Source organism: Protopterus annectens, chromosome 2.part1, assembly GCF_019279795.1.
Source record: "Protopterus annectens isolate FY-2018-M chromosome 2.part1, PAN1.0, whole genome shotgun sequence".
Taxonomy (NCBI): Eukaryota; Metazoa; Chordata; order Ceratodontiformes; family Protopteridae; genus Protopterus; species Protopterus annectens.
In genome coordinates, this window is record NC_056729.1 from 1179640947 (window position 1) to 1179661488 (window position 20542).

A 20542-nucleotide genomic window follows, 5' to 3' on the forward strand; every position below is an offset into this window, starting at 1 on the left:
CTACCATGTACCCCAAGGTCTTAGCTGCTACAGCAGCATAAGCATAGCTAATTTGAGGGTAGACTATAACTTAACCATCCTAGGTTCTGTTAAAGCAGCTTTCCAATCCTCACAGGTGCTGAACTCATCCTGTTGGTGAGGGCTTGAGCCTGCTCCCATCCTCCACTTTCATAAGATGTTGAGGGACCTGAAGAAGATTTTCTTGGCTCCCATCCTGGGTGATGTAATCCTAGGTGCATGTACCATTCAGCCCCAGCTGATTGGCCCAGCACTGAACTGCTGACTAGCATGATCTTCAGAAGTAGTCTTCAGAGTCACTTGAAGTTGGTTTAAGAGCAGTCAGAATAATGGATTTGCCTCTGAGGCTATCTCCACAAGCCCAGTAGAGACTGTCCACCCAGTTCAAGTTGGGGTCTGCCAAATCAGCACTTGAGTTAATGGTTCAAGGCCTAGATGTTAAGCAGTTATGTCCTGTCTGTTGGGAACTTTGGCATATGTGCACTGTGTTGCGTATGGATTGATGCCAGCTATCTGAATTCAACCCAGGCTTCTCACATCTGTACAACACCCTTAGCTGGTAGGCTCTACAGTAGTGGAGCCTTGCTTCCAAACACCCCATGAGTGAACATTTCCTGCTTATTGTTATACAAGAGAATGGCTTATTGTTATATAAGAGAATGCATGAGCATACTCGTGGAGTTATTGTGGAACACTCCATTCTACTGAGGGTCCTGTGGAGGGATTGAGGACCTGGGTCCCATGTTATCTGCTACAAGCAGAGCGTCACCATCATCCTACACCACCTCATACTGTGTAACCTGTCTGTTACAGAGACTGTGGGGTTAGAGGTTATCTTTTGACTGATCTCTGTATTCAATTCCTTTCCCAAGAAATGCCTGTCTGGAGAAGAACAGATAGGACCCAGTATTAAGAAGGATAAGTTAGCATCCTGGAAGTAAACATGACTGGGCTTCTTTGACCCTGAAGATGGTGGCTGCCCTGTACAAGCCCATGACTAAGTGAACTGAATTCCTGACCAAGTTTCCTTAAATGGACTCCAGTATGATTTCTTCAGTCCAGCATGGAACTTGGAAGCCACTGCATTTTGTCACTGTGTCACCAGACAAGGATTGTTGAGCTCTGGGCAGGTTTGGCAAGAGTGCTGTTCTGCTACATTAGAACCCAGAACACTCACCTGTTCATGTTGCTTGTCCAGGTTTAGTCGTTTTAAATGGATCTGATACTCTAGAAGCATACTGACTTCGTAATTTGAGGCCTAAATTCCTTCCCATACTGGATGTGAATCTGGTGCAGAGGACATGTATTCCTCCCTAATGAGGAAATTTCCTTTAACACAGTAGTTACAATTTTTTTAAATAGTAGGGTAAAGATATTTGACTCCTAGAAGAGGTACTGTGAATTGCTGAATGTGGAAACCCCAAGCCTGTTGCTGTACTCCATTCTGGGGGCTCTAGAAGCTGTTTTTTTTTCTCCCTTTTAATTTCTCAAAGTCTTTTGGCTTTCTAATACCATGATGGGAATGGGCCCCCATTCCTGAGTCAAAGTATGATTAAAATTCATGAAATTGGTATTGTTTCAATGTTTGATGTTAGCCAGAGGTGCTCTTCACAGCACCTGCAATGTGCCCAGTAATGACTCCTACAATTCGTATGGAGTTTACATGTATCGGTAACATATCTAGATATGACTGTAAATTCTTTTTTTAAGACCCATTGCTCCTACTATTATTGGAACTGTCTGTGTATCCCTCCACATTGCCCTAGTTTCTGCCTGCAGATCTTGGTATTTTATGACTTTGTCTCTCTCTCTCTCTATGCAAGACAGTGTAGTAATTTCAGTGATCAATGCTACTTTTGTCTTCTTTTCATGGACTACTGTATCTGGTTTTCTTCCATCTGTTTTTTTTTTTTTGGAACTGTTGGTAACAGATGATCCCGTGTGATATAAACTTCATCATGTTCTATAATGCTTTGTGGCTCAAGTTTCCAGTGTTTTTCAGGTACTTCAGTATTATAATGTTTGCTCAATCCTCAATGCAATAGTCTTGCCACACTATTATGCCTTTCAGTATTCAGTCCTTCTGCCATTAGTATATCACAACCAGTAACAAGATGTGTGACTGTTTCCAATTCTGTTTTACAAAACCTACATTTGTGTTTCTCCCACATGTTCAGTGGACTTTGTAAACCAGTGTGTACGTAGTCCACTGTCTTGGGCTGCCAATGTTAAAACCATTCGTCTTTTGGTTTAAATTCACCTCTCCTTAACCATTCCTGTGTTCGATCCTGATCAACGTGAGGTTGTTCAAGAGTTTTCTGTACTTGCAACTATATTTATTCATTTTCCACGTCTTGCCTTCTCATCTTATTTACTTACTTATTTGCATTTTGTTTGCCAGGACAGTCCACTGGGGGGGGGGGGGGGGCATTAAGAGCCCATTTTCAGTGGAGATCTGGGGAGCAAAGCTCCTCAATAACCTGAAACTAGAGGTAAATACATACAATGTGAATACATTTCAAGAGTATATACAACAAAGGCAAAATAGTTAATTAATTGACTTATAGGTAAAACAAAAAAGTTAGAAGAGGGAACAAGTAAAATAAAAGGTCAACATTGCATAAATCTTCTTGGCATTAGAATAGTGAGGTTTTCACCCAATATTATTAGATAGTAAATATGAAAACATCAGTATCATAATTAAGCAAAGTCAGTTAGGTTTAGAAAGGTGGAGACTTGGTGCAAGTGCAGTTCCAGATAGAAGATAAGTAGTCTCATAAAAAAGTTTTGAAAAAGTTAGGATTCTGAGTAGTTCTAATAGTTAATGGTAGAGCATTTCAGTTTTTGGCTACAGAGCAAGAGTGAAGAAGCTGGCCTGATGGTAGATTTGGTTTGTTTACCTGAAGAGATGCTGATTCTTGGATCTGAGATGCCTCTTTGGATGGTAGTAAGTAAGTATAGAACTAAGAGCAGGGACAGTCTGATAGTTTAAAGAGTAAGCAACAGAGACCTCCAAAGCAGAAAAGCAAGCAACCTCCACCCCCCCCCCCAACACAACGCAAATAACACATAACCCACAAACTCAGTGTGCCACTCAACAACAGCCCATAATGCACAACAACGTACCCAACACTCTAGTCATAGGTGACTCTGTAGTCGGGCACACTGATGTTCCACTCACCAGGTCGAAACAAGGAGAAAGTTACTGTCAGCTGCCTGTTTGGTGCCAGGATCTGCCACATAATGCATGCGCTCAGGTCACTCCACAGCAAGTACAAATATAGCTGTCATTGTCCATGTTGGTGTGAATGACCTGAGATGTACCTCCCTGGACTACATGAAAAGAGACGTGGAGGAACTGTCCAGTCTTGCAGCCCAGGCAGGTATGACCCTAGCCCTGAGTAGCATCCTGCCATCACCCAGAATGATACCACAGTACAAGGACAAAATGATCGACTTCAAAAATTGGCTAAGCTTCTGGTGTCATTCTAAGGGGATCCAGTAGCTGTCTTCCTGGGATGACATGATCGACAGACCCATGATACTTTGCCAGAGATGGCCTGCACCTGTCGCCCTTGGGATTCCGGATACTGGCTAAGGCTCTTGCCACCCCTATAGTGCCTTTTTTAGGCAAGGTTCAAATGAGAAATTCACCACCGTAACAGGTACAAGCAGGCAAAATCTGAGGGTAATGCTACTCGATGCTAGAAGTCTAAACCTCAAAATGCACTCACTCGAGGCACTCCTTAAAATGGAGAACTTCGACATCTGTGCAGTGACAGATACCTGGTTCAAAGCTCCAGAGAGCACCCCTGCATTAGCAGGCTATAATTCATACCACACCTTTCGGCCACCTAACCTGGATCGAAGCACAAAAGGCAGAGGTGTGTCCATATTCATTAAGGATATCCACACCTCCAGACTAGTTGCTCAGCATAATGCATCCGAGGTTATCAAAGTGCAACTAACTGTGGGCAAGACTGTAATCCAAATTGTAGCTTGCTACAGATCCCGTACCATGCCCCAGGATTCCCACTCCTCATTTCTTGATACACTGGAAAATATTAGGGTACAACCCAACACACTAAAGGGCCCATCTCTATGCCGGAAGAATGCAAAGTTCCTGTAATCACGGCTGCACAGGTTAAAAAAAAAAAAAAAAAAAAAAAAAACACTCTCCAAAGCCAAGAACACAGCATCCATGGGACCTGGCAACATCTCAGGCTGCGTTCTACACGAACTACAGAATGAACTGGTACCCCACCTACGTGCCATGTTCAATCATAGCCTCACCTCAGGCTTTGTGCCCACTGAATGGCGCACAGCAACAGTTATCCCACTCCACAAAGGGGGAGTTGCCACGGACCGCCCCATTAGCCTGACGAGCCTGGGCCATGGAACATATCATCATGGAACTTATAAACAAAGACATTGGTAATCTCCAGACTCTGGACCCCACCCAGTTCGGGTTTGTAAAAGGCAGATCATGTCTAACCTGATAGACTTCTTTGAAGCAGTCACCAAAGCCATAGACGAGGGTAAGGTGGTTCACACAGCCTATCTAGATCTCACCAAGGCTTTTGACACCATCCCCCACTCTGGAATTATAGATAAACTCACTAAACTAGGTATAAATCCCTGTCACAAGATGGGTTACCAACTGACTCACTGACAGAACCCACACTGTGAAAGTAGTGGACTCCAAATCAGATTTCAGACCAGTGACAAGTGGAGTACCACAGTGTTCAGTCCTGAGTCCTCTCCTGTTTGGTATCTACTTCTCTGAAGTACAGGCTAACACAGAAGGTCTTTGGCTAACGAAGTTTGCAGATGACTGCAAATTAGGGGCTATAATCGAAACTCCTAACGATGTGGACATCCTACAACAGGGCCTCACTGAGACAGATTCCTGGTGTCAAAGCCATAGCCTCAATCTCAATGCCAAATAGTGCCTCGGTCCACCCTCCTGACTGAGAGTCACGGATGATGGACTGCCTAGGGAAGCGGTTATACGCTTCACCTATCTTTTCGATTTGGGCACTGAATTACTTGGCCCATGTCACAAGACTCCAACGCGACCTAGTAAAGGATCTGGAGGAGTCTCCACCCAAGTCCATGTCACAGGAGGGAAAGGCTTCATTCTCCGCGAGAATGGCCACTTTAAAAGCAGCATCTAACACGTCCATGCGACTCCTCTCCCATGCTGCAGAAGGAGCGGCTAGGGCGGCATGTCCATGAGGCATAACACCCGGCTCAGGTTGTGTCATTTTTCCAAACCCTTCAAGGCATTGTTTGCCAATGCCCCTTCTGAGGGCTCTACGCTCTTCATTAAGACCATCAAGGAGACATTAGTCCAGAGTGAGAAGGATGGGAAGATGCTGTCTGCCGTCGGAATCTTCTCTAACCATCAAAGGTCTTTTTCCCGGAACTAGAGAGGGCAAAAGAAGATGTGATTCTGGAAGTCACAGTATTCCCGGGACACTCTGGGCTCTTCTTCCCCCAGAGGCAGAGGGGAACGGAATGGACGCCAACCCAGAGACAGAAGGAGTCTGTGAAACTTCGGGTCTCGAGAACCTTTCTCAGACAGACCCGGGCAGCAGCTCTGAGGGGTTTGTCTGACTGCTGTACTCTGGAGGCAGTCGGGGGACGAATGTCCTTGCACCCAGTGGCATGGGAGCCCATAACGGACCACTGGGTGCTTCAGATATATCCAAAGGATACTCTATCCCCTTCGTGGGTCCCCTATATCTCCCAGACACCTCCTGGACATACCACTCGCGCAAAGGGAGGCAGCAGCACAGGAAATTTCCAAGCTGCGAGAAAAACGAGCCATCAAAACCATCTCCCCAGATAAGTCCGGATTGGACTTCTACTCCAGGTTCTTTTTGGTGCCAAAGAAAACAGGGGACTTTAGGTCCATTCTGGACCTCTCTACCCTGAACCTGTCAGTTGCCAAAGAAGTTCCAGATTGTCACATTACAGTCCATCATGCCGTACCTGCAAGAGAGCGACTGGATGTGCTCATTAGACCTCCAGGATGCTTGCTATCACATAAAAATGCACAGAAGCTCCAGGAGATTCCTCCGCTTCCGGCTAGGAGTCAATCATTACCAATTTTGAGTCCTACCTTTTGGTCTCACCACAGCCCTCAAGGTGTTTACCAAAGTGAATGTGATTCTAGCGGCTCACTTGAGGCTTCAGGGGATTCAAGTCTCTCCATACCTAGACGATTGGTTCCTCACTTCTCCCACCAGGTATCTACTTTCCCAAACCAGGGATTATTTCCTGATACTTGTCCTGGGTTTGGGGGTCACAATCAGCACATCCAAATCTCTACTAGATTCTGTACAGGTGATGACTACATTGGTGCCGGGATAGATACTCTTCAGTCGAAAATATTCCTGACGTCAGAGAGAATTCAAAACTTGAGGATGCATGTCTCCCTGATCTGCCGTTCTCATCTTCCAATGGCCGAAACAGTGTTGAGGGCCCTAGGCTTGATGGCGACCATAACTCTTCTCCTTTGTGCTCAGTTACACATGAGGATTCTACAGTGGACTCTAGCTCTACAGTGGTCCCTGTTAGAACTGCCATTCACGTATCCAGTTCAACTCTGTCGAGTCTGTCGGTTGTCCCTCATGCGGTGGATGAGCTCTCCAGACATTTTAGAGGGATGACCCTTTGTTCCAGCCCCGGCCCAAACCACAGTTGCCACGGATGCCTCCCAACTCTGGTGGGGGGGGGCATTTTTTGGGCAGGACAGTCCAAGGCCTGTGGTCCCCCATAGAGACCAGCTTGCATATAAATGTCCTAGATATGAGGGCGGTCCTTCTAGCGTTGCAGGCCCTTCATGCCTTTCTTCCTCTGGGGATGATTACTATTCAGTCAGACAACATGTCAGTGGTCTGGTATATCAACAAACAGGGAGGGACCAGATCTTACCCCCTTTGTCACGAGTCCATGAGAGTGTAGGAATGGGCGATCTCCACCGGTCGCTTTCTCATCACAACACACATTCCGGGATGGTCGAACATCCTAGCGGACAGGCTGTTGGACCATTCTGATGCCTTACGAGTGGTCTCTGAATCTGTCAGTAGCGGAACAGATCTTCAGCGGATGGGGTCAAACTTGCTGCGATCTCTTCACATCTTTTTCCAACGCAAAGTGCAGCAAGTTTTTCGCTCTGAACCCCCTGCCGGGGGAGTCCCCCAGAGACGCTGTAGTTCATGCTTGGCTTCCTGGTCTTCTGTATGCTTACCCGCCAGTACCTCCCATTCCGAGGTTTCTGCAGAAAGCTCTTAGACTGGGGAGCAAAGTGATCCTCATTGTCCCATTCTGGCCACGCCAGGTATGGTTTCCCTTCCTTTGGTCTCTCCTTCTGGCTCCATCTTGGATCCTAGATCCCATTCAGGATTTAATTTCACACCCTTTGGGGGGGGGGGTGCCTCATCTGAGAATGGGGGGAGTGCCTCATCTGAGAATGGACAGCCTGAAGCTCACAGCTTGGCTGCTCCAGTTCCCATGATTGCTAAGACACCCGGACTATCCTCCTCAGTTAGATCTTTTTTGGTAGCTGCTCATAAGCCTTCGACCAGGAAGGTTTATAGCAGCAAGTGGAAACGTTTTTCTTTCTGGGACTCTTAAAGGGGTTTAGACCCTTTCACGGCTCTCCTATTTCTGCCATTCTTGATTTTCTAGTTGATATTTTTCAACACGGAGCTAGTTCTTCTACTGTCAAAGTTCAGTTGGCTGCCATTTCTCATTTTCATGTGGGCGAGAATTCTGCCTCTTTAGCCTCTTCCAGACTGTAAAGCCTTTATCAAAAACACCTTTTTGTTATGCCCCTGGTCAAAGATCCTGTTCCCCCATGGGACCTTACTATGGTTCTTCAAGCTTTGGTCGCTCCGCCTTTCGAGCCTGTCGCAACTGCAGATCTAAAATTTTTATCTTGGAAAACAACTTTTCTGGTGGCTATTACCTCTGCAAGAAGGGTTTCAGAATTACAGGCTTTGTCCATCAAAATTCCATACATGATTTTTCACAAAGATAGGGTTTCCCTTCGAACCAATCCATCCTTTCTTCCTAAGGTGGCATCACCAGTCAATATCGATCAGACTTTCAATTTGCCTGTGTTTTTTCCTAATTTTACGAACAAGATGGAATACAAACTCCACATGTTGGATGTTCATAGACAGTTACGATTCTATTTACACAGGACAAAACATTTCCATAAGTCTGATCAATTGTTTGTATCCTTCTATAAACCCTTTTTGGGGAAACCTATCTCCAAGGTTACTATAGCTAAATGGATTTCTTCATGCATCCTGCAGGTCTGTAAGGACAGAGGCATGGCTCCTCTTGGTCAGGTGAAAGCTCATTCCACTAGGTCCATGGCTACTTCTGTGACCTTTTGGTCTAGAGTGTCTTTGGATGATATTTGTTCTGCAGCTACTTGGTCCTCATCTCATACGTTTATTTCTCATTACAAATTAGATTTGACTTCCAGAAGGAGAGCATCCTTTGGTTCCGCGGTACTCCGAAATATCCTTCCATGCGGGCTTCCCAGGAGTTTAGTAGCTGAGGACTCTGTCCCACAGGTTGAAGACCACATGAAGTAAACTACTTCAGATAAAGAAGTTATGTATTCACCATAACGTTCCATCTGAGTAGTTGTACTCCATTTGTCTTCAACCATCCCACCCACCCTCCTTCCCCTGGACCTTCATGCATGATCAGCGTACGGGCTGCAGTATAGGTCATAAGTAAATTTTTCAGGTCGGGTTCTCAGTATAAGTTCAGCAAACTCGATCTGGGGATGGAAGGCAGTGGAGGTGTATTATGGGTAAAGGAAGGAGTTTGGAGCTCGGAGCTGATGCTTGCAAAAGTTGCCAGCTCAGATCTGATACGGATCTGTAACCCACAGGTTGAAGACAAATGAAGTACAACTACTCAGATGGAACATTATGGTGAGTATATAACTTTTTTATTTCTCATTACCTTTGATTCTTTCTGGTTATATTTGTGCTCTTTTTCTTTCAGTTTTACCTTTGCTGTCATCTTTACATCTCATGGCTCCAAATAGTCTTTTCTCTTTGATCCCGGTTCGGACACCATGTTGCTTTCATGTTAGTACATGAATAAACGAGTCTTTATGGGTTCTGTTCAAGCAGCTTTATTTTATACAAACACATCACTATAGAGCCTTACTTGACTATAACTTTAAGTAACTTGTATACAAACTAACAACTGTGATCATGCATGCTCATTCTCTGGCTGCTTCCACAAAATGGCACTAGGGATTCCACATGTCTGGAATTTAGATGTGCACGTACAGACCTGCATGCTTCTTAAAGGTATAGCACACACACACACACACACACTTTACACTCTGATCTACAGGTATACACTTCTACTGCTTTAGCATTTAGAGCCATACTTTGTTAAAGACTTGTGTCCAGATTCCTTTTATCCATTTTAAGCAATATGAGCCAAACACTAACCAACCTACCTAATTCTGATTTGAAAACTAATGTTATGGATTGCTTAAGTTTCCCCTCGGGTAGCCAACCACACATTAAACATGATCATGATATTGTGGACGCTGCCTCAACCTAAAGGGTCCCAAGGATCCTACTCTCAAAGAAAACTTCTTGCTGTGCTTATCACATAACCTGTTCTTCCATTCCCTGCCATTGCTTTCTTCTAAGAATTCAGTGGAATCTTTCTCTACTTTCTACATGGAAATCCATAACCACAGATTTTTGGATGGTAACTGTAGTAGAGTACAGTTTTAGATGAAAGTGAATATCTCCCCCCATTCTGTCAGGCATCCCTCAACCTCCAAAAGTTCAACTTTACCTAATGCCAGAGAATCATTCCACTCGCACTAATGTGGAAAAGGATTTTACTCAAGACTTTCTGCTCCCCAGGAAAAAGGGAAACTGGAGGCCAGTTTTAGATCCGTCTAATCTAAATCCGTATCTTCTCATTCCAGAGTTCAAAATGATGACTATTAAGACTTGTTTTCCTCTTCTTTCTCCTCTTGCCTTTTTGGTCACTTTAGACCTAAAAGATACTTACTTGCATATTCCTGTTCACAAAAAGCACACATTTTTTGTCCGTCTGTTTTAAGGTTCTTTGTATTGAGGTTACATTTTTCATTTTATTAGTTTACCCTTCTGTCTTTTTACTGCCCCTGGAGTTTTCACAAAATACCTTGCCTTAGTGATCGCCTTTTGCTGGCTTCAAGGCTTTAAAAAGCTTTCCAAAAATAAACGACCCAGGTGTAGCTTTCACCTCAAACTCGGAAACAAAAACACCCAGAAAGAAACAACCAGGGATAGAAATGTGTTGAGCACTTCCATTCCTTAATACATTGAGCTTCATCAGAACAAATTGCAGTGTGACAGATGCTTCATTTAAATATACCTCCACAAGGTCATGTGACTTAAAACACGTGACTGCCGAGTCAAAAATAAAAACATATTTACAAACGTTTTAGAAAATTGATAATCTATTGGGTAAATATTTCAAATATTTAATACTAACATTTTCATTTAGTAAGCTTTTAAATATAACTGCCAGCGATATTCTTTTAATTTCTTAAAATGCATTACTGTCCCCCCCCCCCTTAAAGTGTCAGCCATGGGATCTAAACTTTGAAGAAAAATTTGTTGAAATTTACACATCTAATACCATGGGCCAGTTTCTAAAAGGTTTGCTCTTGGTTGAAGTCACTTACTTACAAGAGCAAGTCTTTTGAAATCTGAACCCTCAGTGTAAGCTTGTTCAGAGATGGATAGATGGGCCTTGCATAGAAGTAAGTCACTTAAACTGAGAGCAAGTCTGCTGGAATTGGGCCTTATGTTTCCCCAAACATTTTTCTGCCTAATGCCTAAAGCATCCTTGTATACATTCACATAACTTATGTTGATTTTACTGTTATAAAAATATGAACAAATTTGTTTATTACATTTGTGTCTGTAAATTTCTGGAGCATTTCTTCCTTGGTCTCTGCTGAAAATGGGCCACTAGCCCAGACTGACAACACCCGGTAATCAAATTTAAATAAATAAGTAATGACTCTACAACATCTGCCATCTCCACCTCAGACCCAGGGAAAATTGAAGAAAATCTATACCAGTGGAAACTAAGTTATATGTGTAGCATTCAGGATATACGCTACTGGTGCATTCCAAAAACCTAGAAGGGGTGTATGCTAGGGTGCCACAGGCCTCAGCCTCCAGAGTATTTCACCAGTGTCTCAATGCTATGCTAGAACATGCAAAGGAGTACATTTAATTTCCATGTACCCCAGAAGAGAGGGCAAGAACAATGCAGGAATATTGTACTGTAGCACACTTCCCTGAAGTCTTGGGGGAGCCATAGACTGCTCTGACATAGAAATAAAAGTGCGCAGTGGTGCAGCGGTAGCATTGTCGCCTCACAGCAAGAGGTTCTCCAGTTCGATTCTCAGCTGGGATTCCTTCTGTGTGGAGTCTGCATGTCCTCCCTGTGTTCGTGTGGGTTTCCTCCGGGTACTCTGGTTTTCTCCCACATTACAAAGACATGATCTGGAGCATTTCTCCCCGGGCCTCCACTGAAAATTGGTTTCTTTCCAAGTTGGACTTTCCCGGTTAACAAATGTTAAATAAAATAAATAAAAAGCACTGTCTGGTAAACATGGAAGGATGTACGTCTCCAGGAAGGGGTTCCACTCTACTGCCAAGTTGTCTGTAATGCCCAAGGATTGTCCTCAATGTCTGCGTAGGCAGCCCAGGCAGTTATCATGACTCGCACATTTGGTACACCTCACAAGTTTGCACAAGGTTTGCTGGGATGATGTTCCATAGGTCCATCTGCTGGGTGGTGTGGGTTATACACTGAAACCATGGCTCATGACAGCCATCAGAAATGCACACACACCCACAGAACAAAGGATACAGTGATACCCACTCTCAAATTAGAAACCTCATAGAGTATGCATTTTGGCATGTTGAAGTCAGTTTCACCATCCAGACACACCAAGGGGTGCCCTAAAGTATGACCCAGGCACCAGTGCAGAAATTCTCAAAGTATTTGCCATGTTGCATAATATCATCTTGAGGAAACGGCTGCAACAAGGACAGCAGTGGCCAGGACCATACATTCCTGGACCGCAGGCAATGTTAGCACCTCCAGCACACACAAATGAGGATTCTGAGGGGAACCTCCAGCTGCAGAGGTAGCCAGCAGACGTAGGCATGCACAGTGTGGCCTAGCCCTGGCGGCAGGTTGTCCACATCAGCACCAACATCAGAGTCTGTGTGAATCCCTTGCTGAGCTGTCTGGATCTTTGACGGTGGAAAGAAAATGCTCATTTTCAATAAGTGGTAGATGTTCTTCGTGTTTGACTGTTGCAGTCATTACATTTGGGTAATCTGCTGGCAGGTTTCCGTCAGTCGGCCTGAATTCCAAAGTCTTGGGTCCTGCATCGGTTGCAGTCTTTTCTTCCATGACGTCAGGTCGTCAGGGGTATAAAACATGCAGCCGACGCCATTTTCTTCCATCTTTCTTGCCGCGCGGTGCCCAAAGCAGAAGCATTTCGCAAGTGCCGGTCGGCCGACTACTGAAATATTCTCTTGAGTTTCAGAACCGAATTCTTCAATAAAGCTAAGTACCCCATTGGGGAAACTTTTTTTCTTGCTTTTTACCGATGTCAGAAAAAGTTAATTGTATTACTTCTGGGAAGAAAATACCTCATAAGGATTTCCATTTATACTGTATTCCTTGCCTAGGCCCTGACCACAACATGCCTGGCTGTCTGTTTTGTGCGTGATTTAACCAACGCACTATTAAGCGTCAGTATATTTTTGCATTTAAGTATTTTGGAAACAGATTTAACTACACAGAGATGTCTGATAGCAATCCGACTACCAGAGTACATAAAAAATGCAAAGAAAAGGACAGAGAAAGGCAGTCAAGATCCAAAACAGATGACTAAACTTCTCCCAAGCCAGTCACCGGTTCGCCGGTACTCAGTGAGGTGCTTTTGCAGCCCCTGATACCCGCTACCTGCAAGTTGCAGGCCTCTACCGACACCCATGTGGAGTCGGGCATGCCATAAGACACTCAAGGTATTGGACCGATGGATGCATCTCCCTCAGATGGGTCCGGAGCCGCTGAGCAGGCACTGGCTTCTGAGGGTGTATTCAGACCTCAGCATTTTTACATCAAACAGACGAAAGCTGCAAAACCAAAAGCAAAGACACCTTCTAAAATTAAAAAAATTACGCCTGAGCCACGTGCCCAGGCCTCTATGCCTAAAAAAAGATTATCAAAATGGCTGAAGATCTTATTACCTTGATGATCAGGGGTACCCATCCCCCTCCAGATAAGAGGCCTAGGCAAGACACTGACTATGAATCTTCAGATCAGGTTTCTATTTCTTCTGATTCCTCTTCTGATCAGGAATGATCTTTACCTCCCTATGAGGATTCTGATGCTGAGGAGTCTGTTCCATCTGCATCTCCTCCCGAGGATTATTCATTTGGAGAAACCTTGCATACCTTGAGGGAGAATCAAAAAAGCGGCTCAGAGGTTTCCTCCTTCTCCCTCCGCAGAAGCCTTTAGCCATTCCCCCTTTGTTAGACATTGTGGATGATGTTTTTTCAGAGTCAAGCCTGACTCCATACTCTCTACCTCCGGCTCCCAGTAAGCCTGATTGGTATTACAGGATCCCTGATTCTCATACATTTTTATTTAGAAACCCTGCTGCTGATCCTGAAACTATTTCACAGGGTCCTGAGGGAGTTAAGGCCTCAACAGCAAAAAACCCCACCCCCTCCGACAGAGATTCCAGGGTGCTGGACAGATGTGGAAAAAGGGATTATACATCTGCAACCTTGGCAATCAGGGCCTTAAACTGTCAATTTCATATGCTTAAGTACCAGCAACATGTTATGGGATTGCTGAAGCAGAAAATGATGATTTCAGAATGTGCAGAAAATAAGGAATTGCAGGAATTATTGCATGCAGCTGAACAAGTTGGAAAGCATACTTTGCAATGTGGTTTTGATTCTTTAGAGGCCTCCTGCAGGGCCGCAGTTACTGGATCTGTGATTAGGAGGCATGCCTGGTTAAAGGAACAACATTTTCCTGATCATATTAAAGCTAAATTACTAGATGCATCTTTACAGCATGGTTCTCTGTTTGGAATTAAGGCAGAAAAGGTTTTAAAGAAAAAGGAAGACAAAGTTAAGTTTATGCAAACTGTTAAAGATTTCTTACAAGTGCAGCCACCTAGATTCAGTAGACACTGGCCTACAAAAAATTGGTCCTTTCCTGTGTCAGACAGAGCTCAAAGGGGCAAATCCAGACGCCCCAAGGGTTCCAGGTACCAGGCTCAAGACTCATACAGGTCAAAGCAATGGGGTGCATCCACCTCCAAATCTGAAGGAGATAAAACGTAACCTTACAGAAAGCAATCCCAGTGACTTCCCCTCTGCCTACACCAAGCACTTATCTTTTGGCAGCACCCATAGGGGGCAAATTGGCACTTTTTGCTCAAAATTGGCAGTTAATAACCCAGGACAAGTGGGTACTGAACATCGTATCACAGGGATACAGATTCCATTTCCACACTCTGCCAATGACAAATGGTTGGCCAGACCTGCCAAAAAAACAATGGGCAGTGGCACAAAAACAGGTGACGTCCCTCATGGATATGGGGGCCATTCAGATGGTACCAGAACAGGAAAAAGGACAAGTTTTTTACTCAAGACTGTTCTTGGTACCCAGAAAGGACAAGGCTTGGCGGCCAATACTGGATTTATCAATTTTGAACACATACCTGGACATTCCAAAATTCAAAATGCTCACCTTGCAACAGCTTTTGCCCATGCTGGGCAAGAATGCTTGTCTGGTGGCTTTAGACTTAAGAGGCATACCTGCATGTCCAATAAGACAGTCATGCAGAAGCTACCTCAGATTCAAGGCTGGCTTACTGCATTACCAATTCTCTGCACTGCCCTTTGGCTTATGTAGTGCGCCCAGGGTCTTTACAAAGTGCCTGGCACCAGTAATTGCATTTTGCAGACAAAGAAGTATTCAAATATAGCCTTACTTGGACGATTGTCTGAAGCAGAGAACAAGGAGACACTTCTACGACCCCTGACATTTGTGAAAAGGCTTCTAGCATGCCTAGGGTACACAATAAACGAAAAGAAATCACAACTGGTACCCTCTCAAAAGGTAACATTCCTGGGTGCAAGCTTGCATACAACTGCCTGGATGGCTTACCTCACGCCAGACAAGCAAAGGCAACTGACTACTTACTTCAAACAGATGGCAAATAAAACCCAGTCTTCTGCAAGACCAATTCTGCAGGCTCTGGGCTTCATGGCATCCTGCATTCTACTAATTCCATATGCAAAACTGCATAAGAGGAAACTTCAATGGTGCCTAAAAAGTTTATGAAGTCAGCATTCACACAGTCTGAAAACAATGATTCCTCTCATCCCCTGCCTGCAACAGGAGTTTCTATGGTGGGCAAAGGCCTGTCACCAAAACATGGGACGGCCCTTCACTCTACCCCCTGCCAGCCAAACCTTAACAACAGACGCATCAGATTATGCCTGGGGGGCCCACATGGCAGGAAGATGCATTCAGGGCATATGGGCACTAAACCAAATGCATCTACATATCAACCAGAAAGAGATGCTAGCTGTTCAAAATGCCCTAACAGCATTCAAGGACTTAATTCATCCAGGACAACTACTGATAAAGACAGACAACACCACAGTCATGTGGTATATAAACAAGCAAGGGGGCACACACTCATACCCCCTTTGCAGATTAGCCATGGCACTGTGGGACACAGCTTTGACCTTCCAGATAAATCTTCAAGCTCAATTCCTGCCAGGAAAACAGAGCACTCTGGCAGATGACTTAAGCAGAAACCTTATGGATCCTCACGAGTGGAAACTAAATCCACAAGTATTCAGCATGATAACAGAGAAGTGGGGGAGCCCAGACATAGATATATTTGCCTTTCTTCAAAATTATCAACTGAAAAGATTCTGCACAAGGACTTATCACAGACGAGCGTGGAAAGTGGACACCCTTTCTTTCAGTTGGAAAAATCTGTCAGTTTACGCCTTTTCTCCTCTGCCTCTTCTACACAAGGTCCTCCTAAAAGTCAGACAAGGGAAGCCAAAGATGATATTAATTGCCCTGGACTGGCCCCACCAATACTGGTACCCAATCCTAAGGAATTTGTCTCAATACCCAGCTTAGACCTTGCCTCACAGACCACAACTACTGTCCCAGCAAAACAATCAGATCCTGCACAATCAACTACAGACTCTGAACCTGGCAGCATGGCTAATCATGCCAACGACACCTCTCAGTAAAGCTGTGATGGATGTCATTTTGGAAGCCAGAAGGCCTATACTAGAAAATCGTATGCTGACTAATGGAAGAGATTTTGTGCTTGGAATCGAGCACAAGGAACTGATGCAGCAGAACCCACATATTCCTCAGATATTACAATACTTAACTGAGATGCCTGACAAAGGCCTATCTTTCTCATCAATCAAAATCCATGCCTCTGCCATTTCGGCTCATTACAATACAGAGCCACCAATCTTTTCTCATCCCAGAGGAGCCAAAAACCTAAGGCCTCCTAGAAGATCACCATTACCTGCATGGGACCTCAATTATGTGTTGGCAAAGCTCACCCTGCCTCCATTTGAACCAGCTGCTACCGCTGATATAAAGTTCTTATGGAAGACAGCCCTGCTACTAGCAGTTACTTCAGCAAGAAAGGTTTCAGAGCTGCAGGCCCTCATGGCTGTAGAGCCGTTTATCATATTTTACCCAGACAGGGTGTCTCTGAGGACAAATCCTACTTTTATGCCTAAGGTGTTTTCCAGTGTGACTCTTAACCAAACAGTCCATCTGCCAACTTTTTATCCAAATCCGCAGAACAAAGGGGAGAAAATTCTGCATTCCTTGGACGTACACAGACATCTAAGATTCTACTTGAGCAGGACAAAAACTCTAAGAAAAACTGAACAATTACTAGTGTCATATGCTGCAGGATCAGAAGGAAAGGCTATCTCAAAGCAGACAGTTTCAAAGTGGATTAGCCACTACATCCGTTTCTGCTACTCACACCATGGTAAACCTGTGCCCAAGGCATTAGGTCTCATTCCACCAGAGCTGCAGGTACTTTGGCAGCCTTTCTCAGAGGGGTTCCAACCAAAGACATTCTAGAGGCTGCTACTTGGAGTTCTGTTCACACCTTTACAAAGCATTACCATTTGCCTCTCTACTCTAAGTCCAGGGCAGGCTTTACCACTGCAGTGCTGCAGGGCCTTATAGCTGCACCTAATGCTGTTTAGCTCCAGCCTTCCAACCATAGCTTTCGGATTCTACCCAAATGTAATGACTGCAACAGTGAAACACGAAGAACATAGTACAGTTGTGTACACGTACCATAAATGTAGATGTTCGAGTGTATTCACTGTTGCAGTCCAGGTTACCCTCCCGCCCATCCCCCTTTCATTCTACAGTTTATCTTTCTCTGTCTTCTACAACCTATGTAGTGTATTTGCTTGTAGATGAAGATAAAGTTTATATTGATGCATGCATATAGATGTATATAATATTGCTACCTTTTTGGGGGCACCTGACATTGGGGGCAAGAAAAACTAAAGAAAATGGCGTCGGCTGCATGTTTTGTACCCCTGACGACCTGACATGAAAGAGAAGACAGCAACTGATGCAGGACCCAAGACTTTGGAATTCAGGCCGACTGAGGGTAACCTGCCAGCAGATTACCCAAATGGTAATGACTGCAACAGTGAATACACTCGAACATCTACATTTATGGTAAATGTACACAACTGTACTTTCTGTAGCAGGGATACCCCCCCCCTTCTGTAGTCACCTGTTCTTTTGCTACTGCAACTGCCCTTCTGTGTGCAGCTGTAATCCTATCTGTGGCGCACAGTGCATCACTTTATTGTAATTTTTGGCATGTCTGCCCTCTGCGTGTGTGTTGGCAACTACCTGCTGCTATGTTTTCTTCTGACTGACATGTCTGCCTCTGTCAAATGGAAGGGATCAATGTCAGCATAAGGTTTCAGTGATTACCTTATTATCTGCATCACTGAATGATTGTTTTAATGGAACAGATGGTCTGGGTGCCATAATCTGTATGACATGAAAAAAAAGCATTTGTATGACACACAGAAAGCATTCTCCTCAAAACAAGTCACTGCACCCATCCTCTTTTTTTTTTTTTTTTTAACACACACTGCTCATTTTGGATTATACACAAGATAAGGGAGTGCACATCCAAGAAAAAAGTAACCCTGGTATTTAACATTACAGTCATTCTGTTAACATGGCTGTAATGACAACAGCAGTTGTGTAGGTGTTGTATTGATGACAGTATTCTCAGTAAGTATGCAAAAATTCAAAGTATACTCCCCAGACAGTTTCTGTTGGTCTCTGCCCTGCTATGGAAGTCACCACGGACCATCTGAAAAGCCTAACACCTCTACTGGCTACACATGCACAACCCCTTGAAATAATACTAAACACAGTACAGTTGTTAGCATTACCTTGTGAAATTTCAGTAGCAAATGATAACATATTGCTGTGATTTAATCATACTAACTTTGAAAGCACAGCAAGAACCAACAGATGTGCAGTATACCAGCAGTGAATTTTTAAATTTGCTTACATATCATTTTTTTTCTATTGCATATTGAAATACATCAGCATATGGAAAAGAAACCAGTTTATGAAGAGGACAGGCATGTCTTATGAAATAGTTCAGTATTAGTAGAATCGTCACCTCAAAGTAACGAGAGCAGTAAGGCTCTGTTTATCTCCAGTTAGTCTCCACTCCTTCCACTTCCATAACTACACTGTTACTTTATATCATGTAGATTCAGCCCTCTGAGCACTATGAAGATTCAAATGAGGTGTGAAATCATTAGCATTCCTGAATACCAAAAAATTCACTTGGTGTAGGGGATGTAAACATGGTATAAGTAGCTACACGACTGCATGGATGGACATCGACAGCTGTGAACTGCTAATGGCATGGGTATTTGCATATTATCGCAACCACGCTTTCTCGCCACCCAGTATTTGTGATTATGCAACCACATATTCTCGCCAGCCCATCATTTGTGTTTTTACAGCCACGCATTCTCACCATCATGTTATTTCTATTTTTGACAAAGTAGTCTTTTTTTTTTACACTTGACTTAGCTGAACTAAGTAGGATTGTCTGAGATATATCCTCGCTACCACAATATTTATTTAACTGAGATTGGAGTCCTTGGATCGGTGGTGGTGGTGGGGGGACAACACTTTGTAAAACTCAGGTGTCCAATTATTCGCACAGTGACTCAAAACCAGTGAACCGGTGAAATGGCCATTATACAAACATGAAAAATAAAGTAAAACAAGCCCATTGGAACCTGCCGATGTATATGGTAGCCGTCGGAATGATGACTTTTTGCACGACAATTGAAATATTCCTGCTGCGTATTCGAAATGCATACCGTACGGGAAAAACATTTTTGGATATAGCAACCAAACTGAAACTTGCTGTCCAAATCTTTTTAGAAGGCAACTAAATAAAAAAAGAAATTTCTGCCACAGTGGTTATAACTTTAAAGAAATAAAACTGAGTGCCAGGATAGGTTATGACACAATAGAAAGCGTGGTTGCGATAGTACGTAAATACCATGGCTTGCAAGTATTAGTGATTATTCTGACTACAGCAGTAAGCAAAGCTGAAGTGACTGCTCTCTGAAGTGTGTGTATCATGCAGAGTAGACCTAAAAAGTGTAAGCACCTTAACAGCTAGGAGAATAACCTCAATAATGTTGATATCCTTGTAGTTAAGAGCACACTGTCCATCCTGTGCTTAGTGTGTCTGAAATTCTGATCATCTATATTACTTATTCAAACAAAGCTGCAAATAAATGGCCATAACATTACATTTCTGTAGTTAAATTGAGAGGGGGGAAGATGCTCAAAAAACAAACAACTGGCAGTGTTGGCAACCTGACGTTAAAATGGCATGGAATATTATCAGTGTAAAATATTAGTCAGTATGGCCTTGATGTAGACATAATCAAGCAGTCTGGTTCTGTGTTGGTGGCAAAGAGGGATAAGAAATACAACTGAATGTTTGTTGCACTGAGCTGAGGGTCAGTTCTGGATAGTGTGCTGTCCGTTAGAGTTTACGTACATTTTCTGAACATGTAAGATTGTACCACACACAGATCTAGGAAACGCGTCACAATCCAGCCTTTTCATCATTATTCCGTCGTATTTGTTACTATCGTCAATTGTTTTTGTTCTTTGTATTCCTCATTTGCATACATGAGTGCACTGTTGATTGGCATTAGTAGTGAACAAGAATCCACTGCCCAAGGTACAACTTGAAACATTTAATTTATACCTTCAGTAATGCATTTTACAGCAGTGCAGGTGCACTTTGCTACAGCACTCT

At 43.7% G+C, this 20542-nt stretch overlaps 1 protein-coding gene across 1 annotated transcript in view; it reads left to right on the forward strand.

Annotated features, from left to right (window-relative positions):
* KIF13B (kinesin family member 13B) overlaps positions 1-20542 on the forward strand; it is a gene marked incomplete in the record, with an annotated part of 3953176 nt that overhangs the window by 564914 nt on the left and 3367720 nt on the right.